Source organism: Spinacia oleracea, chromosome 3, assembly GCF_020520425.1.
Source record: "Spinacia oleracea cultivar Varoflay chromosome 3, BTI_SOV_V1, whole genome shotgun sequence".
NCBI classification, from domain to species: Eukaryota; Viridiplantae; Streptophyta; class Magnoliopsida; order Caryophyllales; family Amaranthaceae; genus Spinacia; species Spinacia oleracea.
This window is the reverse complement of record NC_079489.1, coordinates 3,428,511-3,435,265: the sequence shown is the minus strand read 5'-3', so window position 1 is coordinate 3,435,265 and position 6,755 is coordinate 3,428,511. Positions and strand designations below refer to the sequence as shown.

Here is a 6,755-nt window from a genome sequence, read left to right as displayed (position 1 = left end):
TCCAGTCCGATAAATTTGGACTGGACTGGATTTGACTTTGGACTTTTCTCAATCCACTGACACCCTATTCATGCCGAAAGTATTGAAGAAGATCCAAATTCGTGTGTTATTTGTTGATTAGTTGTTTTTTTAGAGGGGATTTGTTGATTAGTTGTTAATCAAAAGTTTAATGACGAATATTTTGATATTAGGTCACTTTGTGAGTACTCCCCATATCAGTTGAGGTGTAGAAAAAAAATCAAATTAAGCTTCAACTACGTAGTTTATAACAACATAAGCAAATATTACGTATCATACACAAATTACAACCGATTTTATATAAAAAAGTCGCCCAAGAATACAAGACAATTTACAAAGTACTTCATACGAGGTTTAATGTAACACCCCGACAATTCTCTCTTTTCTAAAATAACCTTTTAATATAAACGTAGAGAATTATCAAGGCATTATCGCCCGTGTGAAAACGTAACGGCTTATTCAGAATTTTGCAGCGGAAAACATAAAACTAACTTTAGGTTTATAAATAATCGATTACAGGTTTAGTCCCAAAAATCAACCAACGAAAATAAGGAAATATAAATAGTATGACAAGTTTAAAGTCCAATTAAGCAAACCCAAGTCAACTTAGCAAATCAAAACTAAATACAAGCTCTCTATTCCCGATCCCAATGATGCAACATCTTCAAACCTGCAGATGGACAATGCTTATTGATCCTTAGAGACTGTTCACCAAAGATTGGGTCATCACAGGATCAATAAGGCATAGCCATGATCAACATGCACAAGCAAAAGCACGTAATCAGCAAAGCTGAGTACTACATACTAAATCAATAATAATCCTAACATGATTCTATTAAACGAACAACCCTAACATGATACTAATGAACACAAACAAGGGCAGACAAAACATGATAGTTTGACGACCATACTTGACCAGACTAGACTAGGCTAGACTTTTAGCAATAATATTATTTTAGTTGAAATAGACAATGGACCGAGTTGACCATCCAGAAGTCTTCACTAAGGAAGACGAGGTACGGGCGCGACTCCGTAACCTCAGTGACCTGCGATATCGAGGAACGTTTAAATAAAAATAGGACACGGTGATCAATCCGGTCCCAGAAAAGGCCATGGGCTACCACCATGAACCCCAACTCCTGTTTGTCCGTCACTTCAGACGTGCACAGTCTAAAGCTATTGCTATTCAGTTTCACTTTACATGATTTACAAATTGAGATTCCGTTATGACTCAACCATTACATAAGACAGACAATTCACATTTGTTCACAACTGTTTTTATCTTGGAATTAAGTAAGTGATCATAAAAGCATCAATCAAGACTCATTCCAACTTAACCAACCTTTCCTTTAACCATGAGCAACCCTGTATATGGGCATAAAGTTTCAACTTACTAAACAAGGTCCTCCGCCCTTATAAAGTAGTGAAAAGATAGAAAGGGAACAACAACCAATTGATCCAACCCAATCATATAGAATAATCTAGTGTTCCCAACCAACATGTTTGTATCAAACATCCATACTAACATGTTACAGTTCTTATAGTGCAAAATAAGTTCAATAAGTTTGTCCAACAGTATTAAACATGCACATTCAATATAACCCAGTTAGTCCATAATATCAACATCACCAAGTTCAATAATAATATCAACATAACCAAGTTCAACAACAAGATTCAACATGGTTTCATCAATTAGCACACATTCCAAGCACACAGGTATGTACGTACCTTGTGTAAACAAATTGATAGGCCACTTTAACACTTTCAAAAGTCGCCTAAAGAGAATTCTCCGCCTAAAATAACCAGCAAGTAATCCCAATCAATTTCTAATCATTGGCAACCATAATAAAGCATTCTAAATGCATCCTAAACATATTTAGAACTTTCCCCAATATCTAAACTTAGACATTTGATTTCCTAGCATCATTGAAATTCGTTGAAAACTTTTTGCAAACATCGTACTTTAAATTTTCAGCAATATAAATTCATTTAAAAGCTTCACCGAGGTCAATCTATGTTCCTAGTATCTCAAAACGACGAATTCAATAATCCATACTCAACTTACCATGATTAATAATCATAAAAACCTTGAATTTCATACTTTAAACAATCAAAATTAATATTTCAAAGTAATTTGATAATCTGAAAATTAATAACTTTATTATATAATTTGCATAATCTGAAATTTATAATTTAATCACAAAAACCATAACTTTAATTCACGAAAACGTAATTCAAATTAATAAAACCTCATTAAGCCCTAACTTATTTTTAATTAACCAAAACTGAAAATAATTGGTTTATAATATCAACACCCAAATCTGGAAATCATATTCAACAACAAAATTATAAATTTAATTCAAGAACATCATTTAAATTAACAAACTATAATTAAAATAATTAATTACTTAGAGTTTAAGAAATAACCAAGAAAGAGGAGAGGAAAAGCTGGGCGGTGCACGACGCGGTCAGCGGCGGCCGGCTGGGTTGTTGACGTGGCGGCAGCGGTGGTTGCTGTCGCGGGTAGTGCTGTCGCGGGTGGTGCTGTGCGCAAGTCGAACAAGAGGAGGGGAGTGAGGGAGGATGAACAGCAGTGAATCGAAAGAAAAGAAGGGAACGACGAGGAGATGAAGCGGTGGCTTACCGGCGAGGACAGCGACGCGGTCCGGCGGCCTTGGTGGCTGTTCAAGAAGACAAAGCATTAAGGAGGAGAGGAAACGCAAGGAAGAACGAAAACAGGGGAAAAAAGGACGGCGAAGGAGAAGGTCGAAGGATACTTACCGACGGCGAGGAGACCGGCGGCTGGAGCAACGGCGTGAAGGAGGAGAGCAGCGACGAGGAGAGAGAGAGGATGAGTTCTTGAGGGTTTGAAAACTTACGTGAATAGTGAAGGAGGGTTTTGTTTTTCTCTTCCTAGCTTTCACGTGAATTAGAAGAAAGAAGGGGAGGGTTTGAGTTTGGGTTTTAATGTTGGGCTTTTCAAGTGGGCTAGACTTAGGATTTAGCTTTAATGATTCGAGTCCAAAACTGAATAGGATCGTTTTCTAAATTCAATCAATTTTCGTAATTCAAATTCTTTTCAACTTAAAATTCTAAAATCATTTTCGATTTCGTAAATCGTTGAAAATATTAAAATGTAATAAATAAATATACGTTAACTATATATTTATTTCCAAAATTCATAAATTCTTATTTAAATATATTAAATATACGTTAAAATATATAAATGAAATATATAAAATTACGGGGATTACATTTAAGAACTTCAAAGATTTTCCATTATTTTCCTTACAACATTTACACTTTTTCACTAATGATTTCTTACTTGATAAACTCTTAATTAATATGTGTTCAATAAAAAGGTAATCATACCACCATTTGAAAATTGGGAGGCCCTCCGTTCGAGGGTATCTCATTCGTAATCAATGTTTACAATTGAAATTAAATTCTGACTACTCTGAGGCTGTACAAATCTGTAACTAGATGTGCTACATTTACTATTCAATCCGCCGAGATATTGTTACTTGTTAGAGTAGTTTCAATGTACTTACTATGCGTATAATATTGAAGATATTTAATGTACGTTATTAGAAGTCTTGTTTTCGAGATCGCGACAACTAAATGGATCAATCCGCGCCTGTATTTCAATTACGAACTAGCATTTGAGCCCCGTCCAATATACGGGAGCATTTTTAAGGAGTTATACGAACTTGTATCGCTCGACATACAATAACTTTAGGTATTATGATATAAATATATGATTAAATAGAACAACATTTATATATTTAAGATTATTAATAAATTAATCTAACAACATTTAGAAGGAAAAATCAACGATAGTGATATATAATATGATGTCAATAGAAAAACAAACAGTTAATAAAATAATCATAATATATTGACGAAAAATCAAACTTAGCCATAAAAAAATAAAAATAAATAAAAAGAATAGACACACAAAGTAAAACACACATTACCTTTGAAAATGGTATGATGATATAGAGTGATTGTGTAAGTGATACAACGAAAATGATTGTTAGTCAAATTGTTTTATAGAGGGTGCATGGAAGATGAAAGGTTGATGAAAAAGGTGTTTAGTTTTTTATGATTTATTTTGAGTTAATTTTTTTAAAAAAACTATTAACTCATATATACTAATGTTTATTGTTATTGTTATTGTTATTGTTATGGAATATAATAACAATGTAAGTTAGCTCATTAATGTGTCGGGTCGGCCCATGGTGTCTAATGCAAATTTTACTACACTTAGCGTGCTTTGTCGGGTTGAGTCGTGTCGTGCCTTGTCGTACTTTTTCCAAAAAAATTAAGGTCCAGGCCCAACCCACGACCCACGACTTCATGTTTGTGGGTGGAGTATAATTCAAATTTAAATCATATTACACACAACAATAGTAAAAATAACGTGTTTACTATGCTTAAAATTCCTCATAATATAATACAATGATTTTCAATCGATCGGGTGAAAAACGGCTTCAGTCGGATTTTGACCAATTACTTTTCGGGATGCTCGACCTCGACCCAATATTTTCGGGTTCGGATCGGATCGATTTTGACGGGTCTAGTCACATATAACTAAATACAAAAGGAAAAAAATGAAAGGTTGAAGTGGGCCCGCTATCACGCTACGAAGTTAGCTTTGTCAGAGTTGGAGGAGATTAGAAGGGTGCTGGTTTTTTTGGTTTTAATTTGTTGGGCTTTGGACTTTTATATTACTAAACTGTTTGGGCTTATTGGGGCCAGGCCCCAGAAGGCCCACTAGAAAATCCGCCTCTGCCTCTGGTAGGTAAAAAGGTCACATTGCGTGAACACATTCTCAATTCTCAAAATTAATGTGACACAAACAAGGATACTTAATTAAATAAATAAAACAATTAAAGTGACAAATTGAGATAAGAGACTTATCCTAAAGTGAGTAGAGGTCGAAATACTATAGGATTAGGCCTCGTGTGTGTATATATACATGATTGGTCCACAAACTAATCTCATTAAAATATAATATTTTGTAGCTTATTGAATTAAATCTAAAACCATGATCACCTCTAACCTCCCCTCACAAAACAAATTATACACCTTTGGCCAAAAACTATGCAAACTAAACCCAAAAAAGGGAGTCGAAAATTAGGGTGGGTATTCAAGAATATTACCAAGGTAAAGATGTTATTCTAATATGGGGAATTAATATTTTACATGACAATAAAAAATCTAATGGTGTTTTACTCAAGTTTTTAGAGTCCGAAAATTTCAACCTTATTTCTACAATGCGAAAAATAGTGTCAACAATCAAATGGAGAGAAGAATTCGAAGTTCAAGGGTTGTTCGATCGAAAATCGGGATTAGGGTTTAGTCTAATAGTTGTGGACAATAAAGGTCAATCATTGTGCTATGTTAAGCTAAAAGACTGGTGTGACAATAAGTCGCCCTTTAACGTCTGAAATTTTCGGATTCATTCGGGGTTTCATCTATTTTTAGGCTTGTCGATCTTACCGATACTTCGAAGACCCAAAAGAAGTGTCTTTGGGAGGCATTCCGAATCACCAATGAATACTATCCTGATATTATCAAGGACGAGGTATATATATTTAGTTTTTTTTAATTATTTTTTTTTTTTTTTTAATTATTATTATTATTATTATTAGTTTAAATTTTATTAAATTGAATAAAGATTATCAAAAAAAATCTTGGTTAAACTTGGAAATAATAATACAAACAAAGATTATCGATTTTTTTTTATTATTATTAAACTGAACAAAACAGAGGAGAGGAGCATTATTTTTTGGTTTTCCCCTGACATCTTTATCACAATTAAAGCTTATAATTTGAATTCAATGTTGTTTTCTTCTACCTTGCTAACCTCTTTAGTTTATCCAAAACTGCAACAAATTAAATAAAGGGGAAAGAAATCAGAATTTGGGTTTAATGATAAAGTTAAAAAACAAAAATAGAAGAGAGGAGATTAAATTTGTTTACGGAGCATAAATAATTACTCGTAAATAATGATTTATAAATAGAAAATACTCTTAATGAAATAAAATTGATTTATATTCGTTATGTGTGTTTGAGAAAATATAAGGTATAAATTAAAAATAACGACGTAGTAAATTTTGGTACTTCTATAAAACATAATTAGTTAAAATTAATCAATTTAGCATGATGTTATACTACTTATATAAAATACGAATTTTAAACTTGTTATTTTTATCTTATTTTTCATTTTTCCGGGGAGAAATTGAATTTCATTTTTCCGGGGAGAAATTGAATTTCATTTTTCCGGGGAGAAATTGAATTTCATTTTTCCGGAGAGAAATTGAATTTCATTTTTCCGGGAGAAATTGAAAAGAAATTATGTTATAAAAAAAAGAAGTTAAGTTTAAAAAACAAATATATGAATGGTGTTGAAATTGATCTTTTTTTAGGAATTTAAAATTAGAGTCCGATTTAGATATGCTGATATAATTTTAGAACATATCTTGTATTAAAATATAATTTGAATTTATGTTAGAACTCGGGTTGTATGTTAAATTCCATATAATTTCATCATACTACATATAGTTAGCGTATAGCCGTATAGTAAGAGTCTATATTAGAACCCATATAAAATATGTGGTATATTATATGATATAAGTTATTGTATCATGTTTCTTGCAAATCGTATAATCTTTGCATTGAAATTGTTTGAACTACACCAAACATAAGTTCTTTCGAAATGTATTTAGTTA

The 6,755-nt window shown here is 32.5% G+C and overlaps 1 long non-coding RNA gene across 1 annotated transcript; it reads right to left on the bottom strand.

Moving 5' to 3' along the window:
* Window positions 1-483: 483 nt before the first annotated feature.
* Window positions 484-1,793, bottom strand: LOC130469277 (uncharacterized). The gene is made up of 2 exons (XR_008929709.1): window positions 1,747-1,793; window positions 484-722 (listed from the first exon to the last, which is right to left on the bottom strand). It is a non-coding gene; the product is annotated as an uncharacterized lncRNA (long non-coding RNA).
* Between the last annotated feature and the right edge of the window lie 4,962 nt (window positions 1,794-6,755).